The sequence below is a fragment of the Petaurus breviceps genome, unplaced genomic scaffold, assembly GCF_028583685.1.
Source record: "Petaurus breviceps papuanus isolate PSGF00001 unplaced genomic scaffold, PetGlider_PUasm1.0 37, whole genome shotgun sequence".
Classification (NCBI taxonomy): Eukaryota; Metazoa; Chordata; class Mammalia; order Diprotodontia; family Petauridae; genus Petaurus; species Petaurus breviceps.
In genome coordinates, this window is record NW_027186296.1 from 58,875,296 (window position 1) to 58,899,746 (window position 24,451).

The following is a 24,451-nucleotide window of genomic DNA, read 5'->3' on the forward strand; positions in this document are numbered from 1 at the left end:
TTCAGTAAAGAAACTCCCTCTTGTTGCCAGTCAACTGAAACTGATGAACCTCTGGACATCTGGAACTCACAAGGTCACCACTAAGCCTAATCTCAGTGACCTGCTCCAAAAAAGTAAACACAAAATGGGAAAGACCCAAGGAAAAAACTCAACTAGTTGAATCCACATTCTATATAGTAGTAATCACTATGATACAGGGATAAGGAAGGATAATTCAATCTCCACTACCTTTGAATAATTCAATTCAATCTTTTTTTTATTAATTCAATCTTGATCTACCTTCAAAAGGAGTGGGCATGTATGTGTGTGTGTGTGTAACATTAGATCTAGAGTCAATTCATCAAGTAGGACAACCTAGTTTATAATCTGTAGGGCTATAGTACTAGGCTATGATAAATAAAAAATAAGAGATGTTAATATGCATGGCTTACATGAAATTAAGATAGTACTCTTATATGAACAGAAATTCCCCTTCTATTGCCCATTTGATTCACTAAGCCCCCTCCTATCTGATATCAATTCCCATTCTGCATTTCCCCATTACCCAACTTCCTCTAGCCATTCTTCCCTTGACCTTTTCTTAAAGAGCTCTATCTCCACCTTCCCCCTCCTTACCAGATGCTTGGGGGGGGGGGGGGCGGGGAGTTCATATCCTAAACCTAAATGTAACCTCCCTTAAGTTGGGGAAGGTGTGGGAGGGAGAGGGATAACTTAAACTAGGATATTCTTTACACTGCACTTAGAACTCTATTTAGCTGTTAAAGGATAATTTTTTAAATCACATCTACCAACACAAGACGGCAAACTTCAAAAAAGAATAGAGCTCTAAGACTCTTACAAGCCAATTAGCAAGGTAAATCACCCCCCTTATCCCTGAATTCATGACAGGCTAAAGACTAACAAAGGAAATTATATCAAAATTTATTTGCTAAATTAATTCCATTCTAGGCTTTATTTTGGAAAGAATTCATAGCTGGTTGGTTGGGCAATGTAATAAAGTGAATTACATGTTTTATAATAAATGTCACTTCTGTCAATTTCAGCATTTGCAATATGTGGAGAGTGTAACTCTCTCTACACAGTGTGAACGTGAGAGCCACAGTCAGTGTTACAAGGAGCTCTGGAGCATAGCCAGGCTAATCAAACATACCATCTTAGCAACTGATATGGTAGCAAAGCACAGGGTGGGGAGGGGGGGTGTAGATTGATGTGAAGTTGATCAGTTTGCCAGTGGCAAATGGCCAAGTTATAAAGGACTACTGGCATTGATAACTTTGGCATTTGTTTTCTACATGGAAGGTCCACAAAACCAGTTCCACTGGACTTGAAGATGTTAATATCTTTGTATACTTAATATTGTCTAACAACTAAAGAAGAGTACCAGACTTGGAGTTGGGCAAACAAGGGTTTAAAAACCATCACCAACTCTATCTGTGGGAGGCAGGGAAGCCATATAAACCTCTATACACTTCAGTTTCCACAGAGGCATGACAGGGATAATAAAGCCTTCAGTACCTACCTTATATGATTTCAGTCAAGCTTTACAACAATACAAATGCAAATAGATTTTAAACTTTAAAGAACCACAGGGTATCTCCCAAATCTTAGAGCAGTTTTAAGCTATTAAAACTTTAAAAGCTTTAATTGCTTAAAACTTCATTGCAACTTTTGAATCACTATAAGAATCAACTATTGTCATTTTATTACATGCTTCTAATAATGATGTAATAATATAAGGTTATATTATCACACTTTTAAATTGTATCTACCCCAAAAGACTCTAAGTCCCTTGAGGTCAGGAACCATGTGCTTTGTGGTCCCCAAAGGGCCTAATTGAGTGATCAGTACAAAGTAGCCACTGAATAATTCCAATAGACTGGGAACTGAAATCTCCAAAAAAGTGGCTCTGATTTTTCTGCCCTCTGGAGTTACACAAATGAGATTCTGTGGGTTCACTTTGTTTCAATATTACTTCCTTTCCACAAGAGTGAAACGTTGTTTTCTGGAGAGGAAGCTGGAAGAAAAATTCCCAAAAGTATCCCCCTGTGTCTTGATAACTAATGATACTATTGAAAAGACTTTTATTACGAATTATCTATTAAAGTGCCAGGCTTAGAAGGGAAGGAGGGAGAGGGGAGGGAAGGAAGGAAAAAAGAAAGAAAAAGGAAGAAAAGTGAGAGAGAAAAGAAAGAAAAAAGGCAAGGACAGAAAGGACGAAAGAAAGAGATAAAGGAGAGGAGAGGAAGGAGAAGAAAAAGGAAGAGAAAAGAAAGGAAAAGAAAATTCCCTGGCTTAGAAAGATCTAATTGTGAAGACTAGGACCACTATTCAGACTGGATTTTGGGTTTCATTCCTATTGATCGAAATCAGCCAGAGCTGTCCCTGTAACAAATTGCCTTAAATTACTACAATAATACTAAGCATACTTGGGTAAATAATGCATGGGACTAGTCTAAGGCTTTATTCATTAGGAGAATGCCTGTATTGCATGGTATTCAGTTAGGTTTAGTGATCCTGACTTGAAATGATGAGTTCCCACTAATCTGATAGTAATCAAGGTTTCACCATGTGTAAAACCTCCCTTCTGAGAAGGTCTAAACAGGAGTCTTCACTCCATGAATTTTGCACAGGTCATATGAAAGAGCCTTCGAGGTTTAATAGCTTAAGAACTGTAATACAGCCAGACAGACGCAAACAGCTTAACAGCATCCATGACAACAGTATTTAATATATTCTGATGATAATGAAACACAGGATGAGTAACAAGCTCTTTTCAATTACAGGGTGCATTACAGCCGAATTAATGATTCTGAAGTTAGAAGCCCTTGTTTTCAAAATGCAAATTTTTTAAAAGCATCAATACTGTGATTTTGTCTCTTGTAAAACAAACATCAGGGAATGCAATATTTTCTTGATGAAACTCCCTTTTAATGAGGTATGTTGAGGAACAGGCATGATGTCGATGGAAAGGCTGATCAGGATTAAGATCCTAGTAAAACATCCCGGGCCAGTATATGCAAATCACTCCAGAAACCAAATCTGTGGTATCATTTGATGATGGGTTTTGCTAATTGTCCTGGAAAGATAAGAAAAGTTCCTACTTAAATGGGTTTAAGATCAATATTAATGAGGAATACTGCCATGTATTGTAAATAGGAGAAATGAGAAGGGCAGTACCATAGCTAGAAATCTCAGAGTCCTCCCCTCTGCCCCCTCCCTTTCTCCCACCCAACCCTACAAATATAAGATTATGTGACTTCTCAGGCCAGCCTCCTGAAAGAACTGACGGATGCTTTGTGTAACAATTTAGCAATGGAACCATTTCTGTGTTCTATCAAAACACAGAGTTCCAACTTATACCCACCCCTCCCTTGTTCTTGTCAATACAAAAATTGGTTTGTGGGAATGCAGCCTAGTGAGCTGGAGGTATCCCTCTGTTACCAAATCATTTCTGTGAACCTAAGCTTTACTCATTTTTCTTTCCAAAGAAAGACTTTAAGGAGGAGCTGCCTTTGGGGAGGCATCATTTACCTAGCAAATGTAAGCTCTAACAAACAGAAAGCAACCTGAACCCCAAACTAAACTGACTTCTCATTCTTGTTGTGTCTGGTTTTTCTGCACTAGGATAGAAAAATAATGTATTGATCTAGAGACCAACTTAACAATATAGCCAAGAGCTATCAAGAATCTGTCAGATCACATCCCTGAGGAGTTCAAGGATTAAAACATTTAATGGAGGGAGGAGTATCCAAAGGTTGTATCTCCCTTAATTCTTCAATTTACACCCTGGCTCTGCTTCACTCTCCACCCCAAATAAGACATCTCTCCTCAGAGATTCACTCTCATCAAGCAATGGTTGAATGTTTGCTATTCCTTAACACGAACCAGTCTGTTACATTTTGGCTTTCTCACAGGAGGGAAAATTGAACAGTGTAGGAACCTCCTACCTCAGCAGTCAAAGTGGACCTGCCCTACTCCAGCTGTATCCGCTGTGCTCTTGGGAATCAGCCAGGCCCAAGCCAGATGATCTTGCTTGATGGAAAAGGAAATTCTCTACATTCCTTATCCAGAACACATTTGCCAAAAGAAATGCAGTGAGCAGTCTTGGGTTTTCTTCAGCAACCAAATATATCTTCCATGATAATAGAGTTCAGCAAGAAGAAATTAAGTCAAGCTTCACAGAAAAAGAATATTTACTTCTGAGCAAGAGGGTGGAGGAGGGGGCAGCTTGAGATAGCTGTACTCCAGAGACAAGACAAAGTGCTAGCAGATTCTTCTCAATATACACTGACCTCCAGTTTGGGAAAAGCGTTTTCCTCTTCCCAGAAATGGTAAGCTAAAACAACAGAACTGTATGTTCTACCCTCCGAAAATAATGGTATCTAAGACCCTAAAGACCCAAGAACAGTACTCCAAATCCTGTTTGTAACCTAAAGCCATTCAGTTCCCCAACCTTTGTAGGTCCTTTTCTATCTCCCCCAAAGTAAAACTGCTTCTTTTATCCCAAGCCCTGTATTTCCTATTCAACACTAGGGAAACTGTCTGTGAAAAGACAATTCATCAGCGAAGAATACTCCATTCCTAACTGAAGAGACTGAGAGATCCCTCCAACCTCCCTCCCTAAAGATTTTCCCTATAGCCCTCCATAGAATTCTTCCACCTTAAGGGTCCTTCCTTAAGAACAGTCCTTAGCAATATGAGCATTTTAATTAAGTAAATTCATTAGTTTATCTGGAAGGAGTAGTGACACTGATTAGCATATCTGATTAACTCTTTACCACCTATTGTGGATAACAAACAGCAAGACTTTAAGTGAAGGAGAGAACTTCTGATATGAGAGGAGATAGAGAACAAGGAGAAGCTTTTTAGGTCATGGTGGCTGGAGGAGGCTGAAGGTGAAGATGGCAGCAAAATAAAGGGGGACACTAGAAGAGAATAGGGGAGTGCTTTCTACAGAAGTGGAAGAGCACCAAGAAAATCTGTCTCTTATTCACAGTTTTACTTAATAATGGCCAACAGACTGTTATGTGCTAAATATTTTACTAGTTACCATGTGGGATAGAAATACACACACATACATGTATTATATGTACATATACATATAGAAACATATATGTGTATGAATGTGCCTGTATGTGTATATACGCCTAAAACTTGGGAGTCTACCCTTGGGTCCCCACACCCCACCTCCACCCCAAGATGCTTTTTATTTTATCTCAGCCAAGCCCCAGGCCTCTACCACTTTCCACAATCTCCTCATTGTGTCCCAGCCCAAGTACCCTCTCTAACTTTCCAAGATTCCTTTATGTGTTGGCTTTCACCATTGAACCGTAAGTTACCTGAGGGTAGTATCTTGCTTGCTTGTATTTACTCCCCTGTGCTTAGTACAGTGCATTAAGCACTGTGTTTTAGGATATCTATCATCTATATTTCTTATCCTCAGAGGCTTATAGTCAATAGGGTGTTTATAACATATGTGAATGAAGAAGAATTTGAAACTTAAGTGCAAAACTATAATAATACATAGAATGAGAAGAGCCAACTGACTAAGATGTTGAAATAAGAGATTATGGGATTGAATAAGTGGCTGGGAAGTGAACCTTGGACAGAAGGAGGGCCTCCTTAGTGACAGGAGGGAGGAAAAGAGAAAGGACAAGTGAGGGAAGATGCAGAAGTTTTGAGGTGAGGAGTGAGGGAATAGCCTTAAGACTTGCAGCAAAGTATGAAGTGTGGTCATTGGCTAAGAGCATGGAGATTGGACGCTTGAAAGGAAAGAAGTTTTAGAATGGTTACTCTGGGAAGTACACAGGTGGTAAATAAAAATATTTTCAAGTGGTAGTAAGGTCCTGCTGAGGTTGTTTTGTGTTTAGTGTGACTTTTACTACCAGCCTAATTGCAGGAATGGATAAAGGGGCAGTGGAATCTGACAGTGAAGAGGTATAAAGATGATGATAGGGAATGAGTTGGAATGGTGGACAGTTTGGCCATTGCTGAGTAGGGGGCCAAGAGAAGCCAGCGCAGGGGTGAGGAATTGGAATAAACAAGGATTGAGAGCCTGTAGCCCATGGTTAGTAAGAAAAGGGATTACCCCTGTGGCCCAAGGAAAATCTCTGGCAACAACAGGTAGAAATCAATTCAGAGCAACCATTTAAAAAAGAATATGAACTCAGGTCTTCTGACTCTATAACCAGTAGACCTTCCACAACACCATGTTGTGGTACTTAGCATACATATACAAGTACAAACTACATCCATTCTAAGAATGATTTTTCTCCTATTTTGCATTATATGTTGTGCTTCTGAGTTGACCTGGAGCAGCCTCCTAGTCAACAGTGTTACTTAGGATTTTCTTCGGTGATTTATGAAGAAAATCATCCTGACATTGACTAATGAACATTGTCCTTCACACTCAGGGGCCCTACCCAAAGGCATGACCCCCCCCCAAAAAAAAACTAGAACAACCTGAAAATACTCATAATCCACAATGGAATGCTTCATAAGCATCAATTTTAAAATAATGTTTCTTTTTTATGGACTAACACCAAGCTTGTGTTTCCAGCTCTCCCAGGGGAATATGAGCACAGAAGGCAAAATGACCTGCGGCTAGCCCAAATCTGCCAATATAAATGTGCCCCTTCACCTAGTGATTTAAAAAAAAAAAAAGGAAATCCATCTACCCTTTCTACCAGCTGTGCTGTTATTCCCAGAGCTATAGTGACAGTGTCATGGGTGAGTCTGAAAATAAACTAAAAAAAAAAATAGATTTTTAGCTCAATGGAAATGACTGAAGGATAAAACTAATGTTTTGCCACATGGAAAAACACACACATACAAAATGAGGTAACGGGAAAATATATTAACTTTTGGAGACATTAACCAATCCAGATTACAGAAGGACTTGAAAATGTCCTTATAAAGCCATGTTGGACAGGCTAAATGATTCCTTAGTGGCCAATCTGTGTGTGGTATTGGGGGTTGTGATAGAATAATGGAATTTTAGGTTACAGGGAGGTCAGTATCACTTCAGTCATCAGCCAAATCTAAGATTAGTCATTTTGGGAAAATGAACAGGAAGGAACACAGATCGGAAAGGTAGATAGTCCTAACTATGAAACAAGCCCCTAGTGCTAGTAGCCTGGCATGACTGCAGCTTTGGTGTGAGTGAGGTGGGCACACCAATTTCTATACACCACTCATCCTTTGCCTTTATGAAAATGGGAATTAAATAATTAATTAGGGAATAGCTCACCCCAGAGTCTGAACAGGGGGATTATGCAAATCAACTGTAACTATGGCAAGGGGCTGAATATTTTATAGTGTGTTTAATTTGTAAACACTCCCCTACAGAGAAGACTCAGCCAGCAAAACCTATCATAATAGTAATTATTATTACTCACTCTAAAACCACTTGAATTTCCATATAGGCTGTTTTCTTTCAACTGTTTCTTTCAACTGATATCACTGAACACTTCATGGAGAAATTCCTTTAAAAAAACAGAAGAAGGAAAGGATGAATGGAGTGAACCTGTTTAGATAAAGAACTAATATTAGCCCCTAGCTCACACCTCACCTAGGATTCTTTGAAGACTACCAAGCACTCAGCATCTTTACTTGGTGGCTTATTTTCACACACCGGACTTTTTGACCCCAACTGAGACAGAACAGGAAACAAGAACCCCAAAGAAAGCACACAACTAATTCTAGCACTTTTTATACATTTCTTTTACCTAGGAGAAGAAATCTGGAATAGCTGGAGCTCTTCCTTTTTTTTTTTTTTTAAACAACTTCCCTCGAACCTGCCCTCCTGAAGCTTCAGGGAACCACCTACCAATCCTATGCATAGATTCCTTTGATGAATTGCCAGTAGTTTCCCTATGCAGCAGGAGGACTGATCAACCCCAGAACCTTCTTCCTCTGCCAATTCTGTCTCCTGGAACTGTCTTCTTGGGTCTCTCTGCCTCAAATGCTTCTTACCTCACTTTTAAGTCTTAGCTGGAAAAAAGGGGAACATTTCCTTTTCCATTGCCTAATATCTCTGTGTTTTGTTACAGCACATTTTATTGTATTGTTAAGATTCTGTTAGGCTATAGCCCCCTTTTAGAGATGTCAGGGTTTTTGTATTTGAAGCAAGACAGGTATTTCTAATTCAGAGATGAACTTCATTTTCATTCCAAGAAAAGATTAATGTAAGAGTTTAATGTTAGAGGCTTCTATTTCCTGCAATTGGTTTCTATTTGACTAGAAAGTTGAAGAAATCTATATGTTGTTGTTTGGTTGTTCAGCCATATTCAATTCTTTGTGACCCCATTTGGGGTTTCCTTGGCAAAGATTCTAGAGTGGTTTGCCATTTCTTTCTCCAACTCATTTTACAGATAAGGAAACTGAGGCAAACAAGGTTGGGTGACTTGCCCTGGGTCATACAACTAGTACTTATCTGAGGTCAAATTTGAACTTAGATCTTCCCGATTCTATTCCCGGCAACACTCTATCCACTGCACCATTTAGCTGTGTATATTTCTTTAGATATACATACATATATATATATATATATACACACACACAAATACAACACACATATAATCATGCTTTATTAATGTTATTAAATAACAATAACAAAAAGTTCAACAAAAGTGTCCAGAAACCAAAAGGACAAAACTCACCAATGACTTTTTAGAGCAAGATGGATTAAAAGGCAACATTAATAACTTGCAGTAAGAAACCTATAGAAACATTTAGGTGAGGAGGCCTCTCAGCAAATAGCCCCTGGAGCTGTCCTAGCCCTGAGAATATTTGGTCTTGTTCTCCTTCTTGACCTTTAAACTCACTAGGCAGCCATGCTTTGTTTACCAGGAGTAAAGCAGTTTATCTCCCTTTTCCACTAACCCTCCAAGGAGGTGAGAATGAGATCATGATTGGGCTTGTTGTTCTGGGTGTTTGATGTGGGGGAAGCAGGCCTCCCATCTCAGGACTGGAGAAGGCTGGGCAAATGTTTATTGATGGGGGAAGTGTGGTAACAGAAGCCTAACATGTGGTCTGGCTTTTCCCTAGACTAAGAGCTACAGCTCTTGCTATCCAAGGTGACACCAATGTACAAATACACCCCGGGCAAAGCTAATATGGGAAAGGTGAAAGTAAAGGTAGAAAGTCAAACTTTCTATGGACAGTGAGGAAATCCTTCAGTCTGCTTGAGTGTTAGAAAGAAAAGCTAGCCTAGTTGGCAAAACTTTTTTTTCTCTCACTACTGTGTCTCTGACCTTCAGGAAATGTCACTTGCTCATTAATTTCAGGTGAATCCACTGCCTAGAACAAGTCACCAGCTAGTGAGGATGGTGGTATTCGAACTACCGAAGAGCACAGTTCATACAAAATGAAAGAGCATAATTAGGAGAAATACGATGCCTGACTTCAAGTATTTGAAGGCTATCAAATTAGACTTATTTGGCTTGGCTTCTGAAGAAGAATTGGGATCAATAGGTGTAAGTTAACAGGGAGGCAAACTTTGACTCAACATACCACAAAACTTCCTAACAATTAGTAAAGTCCAAAAAATGAAATGAGCTAACTGATAAATTTATGACACTTAATGCATTTAAACAGAGACTGTCTCCAATGACCTCTGAGGTCTGTTCCAACAGCAAGGTTCTATGATCTATGACAAAAAAAAATCAGCATAGAAAATCAGCAATTTGAAATATCTAGCCCCCTGGATGAGTAATTGCTAATCCCAGAAGCAGGATTCTTAGACAGCTTCTATGTGTCAGGAAGAAGACATTTCCAACTGAGCAAAGACTAGAGCATTTGATCCAAGTCACACAGTTGCTTGCATCTCCTGCCCACAGAAATCCCACCACTGAAGATGAAGATGAAGCATGTTAAATTTGAACTGTGTCTCCTAAGTACCCACTGTGTAAATCCTAACCTGAGATATGTAAGGCAAAGAAAGAAAAACAGACATAACGGTATTCGCAGCTCTTATCAAAAGGAGTGATTTGCAAAGTGTGTAAGCATTGTTTGGGGCATCCACATGCTTGCTGCTCCAAAAGTAGGATGTGTCTCACCAATTCTAGCTTGAGGATATTAGATGCAGCAGCCAGTTTAGGTAAGATGTGATCAGTTTGGATCCCACTGTCTTTCAGTTAAGGGCTGGTGTGAGCAAGATGAAGGCTACAGGAAAGGGGAAGGATATATGGAAAACATTTCTGAAAGAATTTCTATCAATACTTTGTTCTTATTTCATCTCTCCCTATGTCTTGCCTACTACTCTATATAAAATAGAGCAGTATAAGGAAAATGCTTTCAAAAGTAAAGAAGCTGGCATATACTTATTCTCCTTATTGCCAAGGAAGCTAAAGCTAGAGGATCTCTTAAGCTTAGAAGTTCTGAGTTGCAATGGCCTATGCACATTGGTATCCAGACTAAGTTTGTACTGATATGGTACTAAAATCAGGAAATCGCTAGGGTTTCTAAGGAAAGACACTCAACCCAGATCAAAAACAGAACAAATCAAAGCTCCCTTCTTGATCAGTAGTTGAATGAGCCTATCAGTAGCCCCAGCATTTTCAACCAGTGTGAGAAAGGGAAAACAAGAAGGAAGGAAGGAAGAAAGGAAGGAAGGAAGGAAGGAAGGAAGGAAGGAAGGAAGGAAGGAAGGAAGGAAGGAAGGAAGGAAGGAAGGAAGGAAGGAAGGAAGGGAAGGAGGGAGGGAGGGAGGAAGGAAGGAATTTTTAATGGTACATAAGTACAAGATGTTACAATTACTATTTTTGGAGTCAGCAGCACCTGAATTCAAATACAGCCTCAGACTCTTACTAATATGTGACCCTAGACAAGTCACTTTGCCCCAGTTTCCTCATCTGTAAAATGGGGATAATAATAGCACTCACCTCCCTAGTTTGTTGTGAGGATCAGATAAAATAATAATTATAAAACACTTGTCACAGCTCCTGACACATAATAAGCATCATATAAATGCTAGTAATTTTTTTATTATGTTCTAATGCCCTAAAAAGAATGAAAAACTCTGAAATTCCCAAGGAAATTCAAATTATGCCTCACCAAAGGTCTACTTGGCATGTAGTAGAATTATTGTTTTTTATTTCAAATCTACTACAAAAATTGGAAAGGATTTTTATCTAAGTGACATCATTCATCCTGGTGACAATTTTCACAACTATATGGTATATACCCTGTGAATGTACGGCTCTCCATTTTGCCAAAGGGATTATTTCATTCCTGCTACCCTATTGTAAGATTCTTTTTCCTCTGCCCCTCCTCCTCCTCTTCCTCCAAGAGTGCATGGCCAATTCCTGCTCCTTAGTAACAGGTGGCTGCAAATAATTCCTTTGAACTCTTGTGTTCTTCTCTCCTCCCTTTCCCCTCCCCCCCCATTTCACTGAGCTCAAGGGGAGAGTTGGAGAGTTCCAATTCTGTTTATTGTGACTTGAAACTCCAGTCTCCCTCCTCCTCCTCCTCCTCATCCCACCCCACCCCACCCCACCCCAGGGAGTTAATTGCTGTATCCCATCACCCCTCCCCCTTGTAAATAGTGCCAGCTGTGCTGGAGCTGTGAGATTCCTCTTATCCTAGCATTGCCAACGCAGCTGTAGGGTTTCATTTTCGACCTTTTGGGGAGCTTGGGGTAGTTAATTAGTTTTCTATGCATCTTCCTAGATATGTGTGTACAAACCATAAGCTCAAAGGTATGCAACATTTAAGCTACATACATAAGCACCATAATGTGCAGAAATTCCTAAGGTGAGATTTCTATACCAAGTGAATTTGATTGGATACACAGTAGGTCATATGAACATGAAGCACTGTACATGTGTACTCTAAAGACAGAGTTCTTCTTGAATCAGTAAATATCATTATGTCAACCTTATTTATGGCATTTCAATTTGCTATTGAAATTTAATCTTATATTGACCTAGTTTGCTGTTTGAAAATTATCCTTTAAATCAGAGGTTCCTTAAACTGGGGACTAGGAAGTTATTGTTGTTGTTTTGATAATTGTATTTCAACATAATTGGTTTCCTTTGTAATCCTACATTTTTTTTAATTTTATGCATTTAAAAATTTTACTCTAAGAAATCCATAGGCTTTGCCAGACTGTCAAAGGAGTCCTTGACACACACAGAAAAGATTAAGATACCCTGCCTTATATTGAAAATTTCATTCCCAAAAAGTTAGATTGACCTGTAATATAACCTGAGTTGCAATCACTGATCCTTTGTAACACAAAAGTCATAGGTCAAATCCAAGATCTTATTGAAAATCAATCTAGATTGTTCCCCAAGCAGTCTGAGACACGTCTCTTTATCTCATAATAATACACCTCCAAGCATTCTTGGAGTCAGATTGACCAAATGAAGAAAATGTTGTGGACAGGTAATAAGCATCCACCCTCACAGCTTATCTTCAAAGTACACCAGCTAATTGATTATGTATTGTGGGGTGTTGTGGTGTTGTTTTTAATGGTATCAGGTGTCTATTCTCAAAACTTTTCTCCACAAATAAAAACCCAAATAAACTGACCTCATAGTCAGTGGCCAAGAAAATGCAAGAATATCTGTTCACTTCTCTGGAACTTCTTTAAAGTCAGTGGCTAGGGCATGCTTCCTTAGAACTCATTGAATGAACATGCCTCTCACAAAGAGCTTCCCCATTATCAGGGAGACAAGGGAAAATGAGAGTTCTAACTGAAGTGAAAGGCAGTTGCAATACAAAAGGCTTTAATTGTAGAAGAAATTGTTAGAAGAGCTAAGAGAAGGAATGGGTTGATGAGAAATAAAGAGAAGAATCTGCCCTCATGTTTTCTCTCCTCGATTTCCCTCCCACTTTCTTTCCTCACACACCTTTAGATCATAGAACCCTACCCTGTATCTGAGTAGCTTCTCCAGTTTCCCAAGATCTCCACCCTGAAAATCATCTGAAAGTGCTTCCTTCCTCATAGATCTCCACTCACAAACTTGGGTTTATCTACCACACCCCAAATTCATTATTTTAGTAGCCTTTGCAACCCTCTTTGACCCACAGGAAAAGAAATCAGAACTCAGTACTGAGTGTGATGTCATAAGACCACCCAGGAAGCCTAATTGTGAAAGGCTTATTGTGAAATTCACACACACAAAAAATTAATACGAGCTCTACCTGTGGAGCTGACTGCCAATAGTAACTCAAACAACCAACAGTAACCTTAAAATCAATCAGTATCTTGGCAGTTTCTGGGGTGACCCTCCTATTCGCAGCAATGCCAGGCACTTAAATGGGGAGAAAGAAGACACAATTCTCCTTCTCTCTCTGTTTCTGTGTGTATCTCTGTCTGTCTCTCTGTCTCTGTCTCTGTCTCTCTCTCTGTCTCTGTCTCTGTCTGTTTCTCTCTCTGTCTCTGTCTCTCTCTCTGTCTGTCTCTGTCTCTGTCTGTCTCTGTCTCTCTCTCTCTGTCTCTGTCTGTCTGTCTGTCTCTCTCTCTGTCTCTGTGTCTCTGTCTCTGTCTCTCTCTCTGTCTCTCTCTCTGTCTCTCTCTGTCTCTCTCTCTCTCTCTGTCTCTCTCTCTGTCTCCCTCTGTCTCTCTCTGTCTCTCTGTCTAACAGAGAACTTCCTTGCTTCCCAATTCAGCCCCCTCTAAAGGTGAGGATACAAAAGACAAAGCTCTCAAACTTCTGGACCAAAAAGACCTAGGGAATGAATCAGGAAATAAACTGTCCCACTTGGTAGTGTTTAACACTTTTGTTTAAAGGAAAGCAGAAAAATAAAAGATTAAAGAGGATAATCTCATTCCCATTATTTCTCCATTGTCACCTACTTCCCACTGCAAAGTAGATCACAATAGCCTTAGGATTTTCAATTGCATTTCAATAGACTAGGGGGTCTGGCAAAGTGCTCCTGCCAAGGGACAGTTTGGGACTTTTTAAAGCAGTATTTATGATCACAATTCAACCTGAAAGGTCAGCATTATTAGCCCTGCAGTACAAACTCATTGCCTTTGCCCTCTTTTCCTGTAATCCATTCATCTCATTGGTGCCAGCTGTGCATATCTGGATGGGAACAAATAGATGAGTTGTGGAAAAGAAATGGATCTAGGGCTGCATCATTTGGAGGGCAGGATCTGTAAGAGGCTATGTGGGAAGGAGAACGGGATATTGAGCTTAGGTTATGTTCCTAGACCTAAATCTTTGTGACTGCATGGCTAAATGTGAGACAGGTTGCCTTAAATCTTTACTAGTCTTTGCCTTAGTTCTTGAGTACCAATCTAATTTGAGTTAGGTATGCTTTGAATCAACCGGCAGAATGGAGATCTTTAGCTCCTCCATTCCAATAAAGATGCTAATTTGAGGGTCTTTTGAAGAGAGAGAAATTCCCATTTTCATTCAGAAGTAATTTGTAAGCGATTGGGTCTTTGAAAGGGTGATGCCCCAGTGACTGAGTTTGTATAATACCCTACCTTCTTAGTCACAGATGAGGTCCCCCCCCACTCAAATATATAATCTTATCCCAAGTGCTAGTGGTGCTCAATTTGTATTCTAATATCGACCAAAGTTGGAGACAGACCACAGTAATTCTCAGGAGCCAGTAGGGTAATAGGATCTTGGGTGACTTGTAGGGCCCAGAGAAAGTCGAATTCAATCATTCCCACAAATACTTTCTGATCTGAATTTCAAGTTAGAGAGATGGAATACGGGACTGAACTAAGTCTTCGATAAGCGCTTAATAAATACTTGTTGGTTGACCGATCCTTTGCAAGCTGACTTTGAGGAGACAGTGAATTTTAAAATATGAATATAATCCTTCTCCCTTCTTGCCAGTCCCAAAATACTGAGGTTCAGATCACTGTGGTCTCAAGAGCCTACTCTCAATCAATGAATATGTGGCCTTCCTCCTATGCCCCATATGTATTCTCACCCTCAAAATGTCACTATGCCCTTCTCACCACTCCAAAAGGTGTCTCTATTTTCATCTATCCTTTCTTCTTTCCCTCCTATCTTAAAGGTAGATCCAAGACTAATCCCACCAGTTAAGTTCTTGTCCTGTTTTCCTTCCATCTCCTCAGTTCCTACATCTTAGCATCTGTCCTAGCTCACAAACAACCAAAATCAAAACAAAATGAAACAAAATAAACCCCACCCTTTCCCTTTGACCTTTCAAACACTAAATCTTTTTCTTTATTTTCACAGCCAAACTTCTTGGAAGAACAGTCAATGATCACTTTTAAATTTCTCATTATCCATTTATTCCTTACCCCTTTACAATCTGGTCCTGATAAGGAGTTACCAGTGATCTCCTAATCACCAAACATAATGCCCTTTTCTCAGTGCTCATTTTCCTTGATTTCTTTTGCAGCCTTGATATCAACATCTGCTTCTTGAAATGGTCTCTAGAATTGACTTCCAAAACCCTACACTACCCCAATTCTGTTCCTCCTATATCCTAAGCATTCTGCCATGTTCACTGCTAGCTACACTTCTTCCTGACACTTTTTCTTCATGTCCCCTACTAAGGAGTCCAGACAAGGGGTGACATACTCTCTGCTCTCCACTGATGCTTATCCCCAGACACATTGGAGAAGTCACTTAAACTCCCAGGTTCTCAATTTCTGCATCTATAAAATTAAAGTTCCCTTCCAACTCTGGTCGTCTGATTATACCTCGTTTTTCTTGTGGCTGCTATCTGCTTTAGTGACAGCCAAAATATTCTCCCAACTTCCTCAAACAAAATTCCTTTCCTCCCAGTCCTATAGCTATCATCCTTGTCAACCAATATTCATGTTGATGACCCTGCTATCCCTTGTGAGTCTCGATTTCATAACCTAATTAATTCCTATAACATCCATATTCATTCTATTTCTGCTACCCATGGGAATGTTCTCCACACTGTAGAGTAATAATACCTGACATTTATCTAGGACTTTAAAATTAGCTAGTGTTTTACAAATATCATCTTGTTTAAGCCTCACAACAATCCTTTGAGGTGAGCACTAAAAGTATTAGTATCCCCATTTTACACTGAAGCTTAGAGAGATTAAATGATCCGATCTTGGTCACACAGTAAATTCTAGGGGCAGGATTTAAACCCAAGTCTTTCTAAATCCAAGTACAACAATTTTTAATATGTATCACACCACCTATCATATATTCTCCCTGATGTCATATATTCTCTTCATCCCTTGAAATTATTCAAAATCCAAATGTTGAACTCTGAAATTCTCTTCTCTTTGTCCTACCCTCTTAACTTTCTCACACTTCACACCTTCTGACACAGCTTTTTGCTCTTATATCCTACAGCCCTTCAACCTCCCCCATAAACCAGTTCTGTTCTGGCTTAAAAACCACATTGACAGTCTAGACCCTATGGCTAGTCATTTCAACAACACTAGAACCTCTTCTCCCTGAAGCTGTCATCCCTTTTCCTCTCTATTCCCTGGCACTTAATATGTGCTTAATAGATATTTATTAACTGATTGATTTCACTGCTAATCTAGAAAAGTATTCTACCCTCACTACCTCCACTTCCATACTGTCTACTTCTTCCTCAGCCTCTTGCAGTGACTTCCATCCTGCCTAATCTATGGAAAATTCTCCCTCCAAAGTCACCAATGACTTCATAATTATTAAATACATCATTTCTTCTCAGTCCTCATCATCCTTGATCTAAAGGACCCATTGACCACCATCTCCTCTTCCTTGATATTCTCTTTCTTGACTTCTGCTACTCAGTTCTCTCCTAGTTTTCCTTCTACTTCTTAAATCACTCCTTTTCTAACCATTGATTTCCTGTTTGGGAGGAAGCCAAAGTCTTGAGGGAAGCCCTACAAAATATATACCTCAGCTATCTTTTCTTCCCTACTCCCTACATTCTCTCTCTTAACAATCTCATACATTTCTATAGTTTCAAGTATCACCTTCATGCATGTAACTCCCAAATCTATCTCTAGCCCTCTTTTCCCCCTTATATTTCCAGTTGCCTCTTAGGGAACTCTACCTAGATGTCTTGCCAATATATCAAAAAACACCTGATTTGATGCAATTCAATGCAACAAATATATATTAATCACCTGCTCTGCGCCACACACCATGCCAAGCACACAGCAAAACACACAAAGACAAAAATGAAAATGTACCAAATTCATCATCCTCCCTCCTACCTCTGCCCCTCTCCCTACTTTTCCCATATCTGTTGATGGTACCTCCATTCTCCCAATCACCCAAGCTTAAAATCTGTGAGTCATTCCTAACACCTCTAGGACACCTCACATATCATTAGCTGACAAGTCCAATAGATTCTAGGTCTGGTAGATGATACATATCTTCTCTCTGTCCCTTGCTTTCACTTATACTGATATCACTTTAGCATAGGCCATTATCACCTTTTATCCAGGTTACTGTAACAGTCTCCTAAGTGCTTTTCCTTCTTCCAATCCAACCTTTATGCCACTGACAAAGTAATCTTCTGATTGCAGGGTCTAGTCACATCATTTGCCTACTCAACAATTTTCAGTGGCTCTTCACCAAAAATGTAAAATATAAACCCTACCTCTCTGGGATTATTTCACAGTACTTCCCTTCATGTGCTTTGTGCTTTACAAAAACTGGAACATTTAGTGACTGATAGTACAGGAACACAGGAACAAAGGTATTAGGATTTCACTCTTGCTCTTCACATCCTCATACCTTTGGTACCTTTATGCATCTGATCCCTGATGCATGCTAACTGACAAAATTATTTTCCTTCAAGCATTCTCAGATGCCATGTGCTCCGTGAAACCACGCCTGATTTCCTCAGCTACAAATAACCTCTTTTTTGCTAAGATCCTTCACTCTTCATTTGCACTTGATCATTTTGTACTTTGAATTATGGTTGTTTGTATAAAAATTTCATTCTCTTCTGGAATATAAGTTCCTTGAGGATAAAAACTGTATCTTCTTTCATTTTTGTATTCTCAGTATCACCATGCCTTTTTACAAAAGGGGTTCTTCATCAATGATTGTTGAGAAAGTGTTTAATTGTAATAAACAGGTTTGTTTTTGGAGAAAAGTTGAGAAAATGTACTTCTTCCCCCTCTCTACAGATATTAGAGATATGGGTGTGAAATATTGCATTGCTATATCTCAGACATGATTGATCATGTTGAATGGTTTTAGAAGCAGGTGGCGGCATAATAGACAGACCACTGGTCCCAGAGTCAGGAAGACCTATGTTCCCAATCCTGACATAGAAACTTACTAGCTGTGTATGACCCTGGACAAGTCATTTAGCCTTTTTTTCAGTATCAGTTTCTTCAGCTGTAAGATGGTGATAATATTAATTTTATCTACTTTATAAAGTTGTTGTGGATAAAATGAGAAAATATATATAAAGTACTCTGCAAACCATAAAGCACTATATAAATGTTAGCAATTACTATTTTGCTGAACTGATTTTTTTTCTCTTTTTTAATCTTTGTTTCAAGGGATGAATGGATCACTGGGCAAGGGGTGGGATATAATTAGAAATGAAAGTGATATAAAAATGAAAAATATCATCAAAATAAGATAAGATAAATAAAAAATAAAAGATTAATCAGATCCTAAAATAAACAAATGTTTGTAGAAATGAAGGTCTATTCATCCTTTTCTTTGCAACATCCAGTGAAGCTATCCCTTTCCACTCACACTGCTACTAACACTGGCCCGGGTCTTCAATTACCCCATGCTTCTACTATTGCAACAGCAGTCTCCTGCCTTGTCTTCCTGCACCCATTTTCCCCTCTCCCCAACCTAATCACTCCTACATTCCAAAATCACACCAAGTTTCCTAAAACATATGATATGCATCTTCTCCAAAAACTTTTAACTGTCCACAGGATAAAGACAAACCCCTTAGCTTATTCTCCGTGGCTCCCCCACACTATAGCTAGAAGCTATCTCTCTAATGTTAGGTCCCATTACTTCCCATCTCCTATGCCCACATATAGGAATTCTGCTCCACCTGCTTGAGATATATTCACTGCTCCCCAAACCAGGTCTATTTCTTCTCCTAGTCTTTGCACTCTCCATTCTTCCCACTTTGTCTAAATCCTGGCCATGCACTTATTTTTTTAATCTATGGAATAAAATAAGCATTCGTATAAAATAGTACAATAAAAAACAGAAGATTGCACATGAAACTGCAAATCTATTATGCACAATTCACTATTCTTTTGAAATATACTACAAAATTATCACATAAATTTCTTCTTTCCCTTTTTTTCTCCCTCTTCCCACCCTAGAGATGGCTACCATTAGACATAAATAAGTGTATGTATACATGTATATGTGGTATGTATACGTACATATATGTGTATATAATTCTAAACATACTTCTATTTATTAGTTCTTTCTCCAGATGCAGACAACATCTTTCTTCACATGTCCTTTATACTTAATTCGGGTGTTTATAATAGAAAAAAATTACTCACTCAAAGTTGTTCTTAAAACAATATTGCTATTATTGTATATAATATTCTCTTGATTCTGTTCATTTCGCTCTCCATTATTTCATGCAAGTCTTTCCATGCACTTCTAATGTCACATCTTGCATAATCTTTCCCAGACTGCCCCTAGGTCTTCTTGATAATTACATCACTAATTTGCCACTTAGCGTTATGCCAATTTGTCTTTTTAAAAAATTCTTCCATGTCCTGCTTTCCTAACTATATCCCTTGAGAACAGGGATTCTTTTTTTTTTGTATCCCCATTGCCTAACACTATTTTCCATTCAATTCATTGATAAAGAGGGAGGATTTTTTTTAAACCTACTACATGCCTTGGGATAGCTAGTTGGTACAGTGGAGAAGAGAAGCGAACTAGGAGTCAAGAAGACATTTTCCTGATTTCAAATCTGGTCTCGGATACTAGCTATGTGACCCTGGACAAGTCACTTAACTGTTTGCCTCAGTGTCCTCATCCATAAAATGAGGTAGAGAAGAAAATGGCAAACCACTCTAGGACCTTTGCCAGGAAAACCCCGACACAACTGAAACGACTAAACAACACACGCCTTAATTGTGTTATATTCCATGAAGAGTATTAAAGGTCTGATCTTTTCTGCAAGAACTTCCTGATCTAAAATATCTGCTCACTCCAAACATGTTTACATTCTGACCTGTGATAAAATCACAATTTCTTTTACCTTTGAATAGAACTCATAGCCTCTGAATGAATGGTAACAGGTTTGGTCTGGAGATACCTCCTATCGTATGAGGCAAATGTTCATTCGTTTAAATTAAATTAAAAGAAAGTTAGTTTAGGGGTGAGGAAAGCCAAAGGTTGCCACCCCTGCACTAGTTAGTGCTTTCTTTGTCGCCTCTTGAATTCAGCTACCTCCTAACCCTAGCTCAGTCTTTTAATCACCTCATGCCTGAGCTATTACAATAGTCTTCTAAGTAGCTTGTTATATTGGGTTTCAGTCTCCTCCTCTTACAACATGTAAGAGTTCAAAAACTACAGTAGTGCCTCAAAACTTAAACCATTCTACAGATTAGTAAAATATCCAAATTCTCTACCTCAGACTGCTCTGAACACAGCAGGGTGGGTTATTTACTTGCCCCTTGAGTGGCCATGGAAGATGCTGTCAGTAGATGCCTGGGTCACTAGTAACACTGAGAAATCAGTGTTGTGACATTGCTACTTCTTGCATAGATGGATGCAATCTCAAGGGACTAGAAAAGCAAAATCCATACTGAGCCCAAGGCAGGCATAAGGACAAAAATCATGTCCAGGCATACTGCTGCTTTAATTGTCAAAGGCTGCTGTTTCAGCAGAGAAGGGAAACCCTAAATGTCAGCAAATGACAGCTGACATGAGGTAAAGCAAGAGGGAATCTTATTAGTTTTCCCCTGCTCTCATCTCTCTAGAACTCAGTTTTTTAAAACTTTTCTGCCTCAGAAACAGCCCCAGGCTACCTGCAAACGCACAGGCTCCTGGGAAAAACAGAGTAACTCTGAATCTAGAATTGAGAACTGGTGGAAGACTGGAGAGAAGCTCCTTATATCAAGTTATACCTAACTTTTTTTTTTCTCTTTCGTTGATGGGTTGCTATGAAACACTGTAAATACCATGTATTTTTTTCACAACTGAAAAGATGGTCCTTTCAAGAGTAAGGATCCTCATCTCTCCTCAATCATTTCTCTTGTCCTTTATCTAGGGCCAACCCTAGAGAAGCTCAGGGCTTAGGGCCTCCTAGGGTGAGGGGTCTATGGCCCCTCAAACTGTACCCCACCTCTCCACCCCAACATTTTTACTCAAGTAAAATCAGATGAAAATGAGCAGCAAGAACAGCCTGGAAGGTGGGGGAAATCACAAAATACAGCTCAGAACATGACTAGTATTGCAAGGGTGAAGGTAAATCTCACTCTTGTGGCTGGCAAATTAAGGGCGGGAGGTGGTTAGGTTGATTTAACAAAAAAAAAGCCCCAGGAGTTTTGAGTCATAGCTCCCCTGGCTAGGAAATAAGAACTCAGGAATTTAAGATTCCTTTAGCTGGATGAACCCTCCCATTGTATTTTTTCAAAATACCATTGAAGGTTAATCATTCTTTCAGTAAGGGATAGGTCTACACCCTGGGTGTGAAGTTTGGATGTACATAAGGCCCAGGAGCATCAAGCACAGAGGTTCTAAACCTGGGTATGGTGAACTTGTTTTTTGGGTTTTGGGGGGGGGGGGTTTGTAATGTTTTAACAACTGTATTTCAATACAAATGGTTTCCTTTTAAATACAGTGTATTTATTTTATATATGTTAAAGTTTTCTGAGAAGGGGTCCATGGGCTTCACCAAACTGCCAAAGGAGTTCATGGTACAAAAAAAGAATCCCTGCTTTAGGACCAATTAAATATTTGGTCAGGGATTCTTGTCAGGACTTGATCGGACCTGGGAAAATCCCATGCCTGTTCTGGGGTGGTCCTCTCCGGAACATCTCCAGATCAGCTTCTAGTCTGAGAAAACAGGAGAATGAGCAGCTGGGTCCCTGACAATGGTGTCATTATCATCTTGGGGAACCCTGAGATGTTCAAGCCACGTGTTTTCTGAAGCCAGCTTCTAATTTTCAGTGTGAATATTCATATCTCAGAAATAGACCAACACTAAAAACTGGGCTTGATGTATTGTTCTGTTGATTATCTAGATTTAAGAAAACGATCAAGAAAATATTACTAATACAGAGTAAACCTGAAAGTGGGTTTTTTTTTTTTGTGAAAGTGCTTTTTTTGTAAGACAGCCATTAATTAAACATCTACCAGCATATACCATATGGATCTCTCAGTGAGGGTGAAAAGGTAGCCCCATCAAGGGTTCCAGAGCCCAGGACCTTCTGTCTCAAATCCAGAGAGGACCCCGGGACATCTGTGACCTAAAGCAGATGCCTCCACGTCCCCTTCTTGCTCTAATCTGACACCTACGATGAATTCAGAGATGTCCAAAACTATCCTAGGGCTTTTAGTGCAGGCTAGTGTTAAGCAAAAAGCTCCAGAGGAACAATTAATGATTATATTAGTTAATATTAGGTTGTATTAGAAGAAGATTGCTACTTAGACCTGCCAGGTCCAGAGGCAAGGAGTTTGCATGGACAGTGCCACAGTTTAGCTCCACAGGGTCAAAGGAGTTATTAGGTTAAGTGTTAGGGAGGTATAATAGCAGAGGAATATAATTTCAACACACAGTCAGGAATATCTGGATATGGTCCTACCTTGTGGATCACTTTATGAGAGCAGAGCTCCATGCACAGTTCAATTTCTCTCCCAGTCACAATTAGGCAGTGTTCGGTGCCAGCTAGCCCCAAAGGTTTCTAAATTGTAAAGGAGAGGGTTCCTGTGGGTGATGTTGTGGGGGCCTGTGGATCTGTACTCTTACCACATCCCATCTGTTCTCCTGCATCTGTGGTTGTTCAAATCCTCAAAGTATTCTCACAGCTTAGAGCAGCCAACAGTCTGTATGATTCAATGCCTCACAGAGAAAGCTTGACATTTCTTTCTGCCCCAACCATGCTTTGTTTTTCTTATCCTCTGCCCTCTAACCTTTACTGTGCTCACTTCTGTCCCCACCCTCATTCACCTATTTGGCATTTGACTCCATGAAACACCCTTCCTCCTTATGTCTTCTCCTCCCTTGGCTTCCATGACACTAGACTCATTCTCTTCTGGCTTCCTAGACTGCTCCTTCTCTGTCTCCTTTTCTCTCTTCCCATCCCCTTCTGACACCTTAATCATGAATGTACCCCAAAGTTCTGTTCTAGGCCCTCATGTGTATGTGTATATACATGCATATATACATATATACAAATACATGTATATATATATATATGCTCTCCTTTGTTGCATTCATCAATTATCTATACTTATATCTCTATTTCCAACTTCTCCCTAAACTTCCAGTCCTGCATTCCCAACTCCCTAATGAAGGGCTGATAGTTTCACCTCGATGTCTCACTGGAATGTCAAAATCAACATTTCTCAAACTGCATTCAGCATTTTCTCCCCTAGACCTAACTTCCCCTTCCATCTCTCTTTCTGTTCATGACCCCACCACTACCTCTGCTGATTTTGGAGTTCTCTTTGCCCTTCCTCTCTCTCACTCTACACACCCAATTTATTGCCCACTCCCTCATTCCCACCTCCATCATCCCCTCCCAATCATTCCTCCTGCAGGAAGCCCAGCCCAGACTCTCATTTATTCTCACCTCAACCATTCTAAAAGCCTGCTAATTGCTCTACCTGCCTCAAACCCATCTTCTAGCAGTTGAGGCAGTGTGACAAAGCAGAAGGACAAGACTTGGGAGTGAAAGCCCCTGGGTTCAAAACCTGGCTCTACTTTTTACTGCCTGTGTGATCTTGGGCAAATCACTTCACCTCTCTGAAGTCTGCTTTCCTTATCTGTAAAACGAGAGAATTGGACAAAATTTCCAAAGTCCCTCCCATTTCCATCTTCATGTTGGTCCTAATGTTATTCTCCAATCCATCCTCCACACTGCTATCTAAATGATCTTCCTAATACAATATTATGATTATGTCACTTCTCTACTAAAAAAAAAATACTAGTGGCCCTTTATTACCTACTAAATAAAGTATAAACTTCACATTGGCATTCAAGGCCCTCCATTAATCATTCCAGCCTACCTGTCTGGCCGTATCTCATACTAAACCCCTTTGCACAGCTCCAGAGAGGCTCTCCCCTGTTTTGTTTTGTTTTTTAGCTTGGTCTCTCTCATTTGTGTTCACAGCATCCCTAAAGCTTTGAATGGATGTTGGCCTCTCTCCATCTGATGATATCCCTTTATTCTGTCGAGGCCTGACTCAAATTTATTTCCTCAACACTTTCCCTGACACCCCACCACACCCTTGGCCCTCTCCCAGATGAAAGTGATTGCTCTTTCTTCAGATTTCTCATAGCCCTTTACCTGGACCTATCCTGTACACTTATGTTTCTCATTGTTCCTTAGGTACTT

The 24,451-nt window shown here is 39.6% G+C and overlaps 1 long non-coding RNA gene across 4 annotated transcripts in view; it reads right to left on the reverse strand.

The window, feature by feature from the left end:
- Positions 1 to 2,699: 2,699 nt before the first annotated feature.
- Positions 2,700 to 24,451, reverse strand: part of LOC138169232 (uncharacterized) — a 30,646-nt gene continuing 8,894 nt past the window's right edge. For 2 of the 4 annotated variants that reach the window (XR_011170301.1, XR_011170299.1), the window contains exons 3-5: positions 22,697 to 22,795; positions 7,398 to 7,484; positions 2,700 to 3,076 (exon numbers count right to left, since the gene is read on the reverse strand). This is a non-coding gene — a long non-coding RNA (uncharacterized lncRNA). The remainder of the gene's footprint in view (positions 3,077 to 7,397; positions 7,485 to 22,696; positions 22,796 to 24,451) is intronic. The other 2 variants (XR_011170300.1, XR_011170298.1) reach the window with 1 other exon arrangement.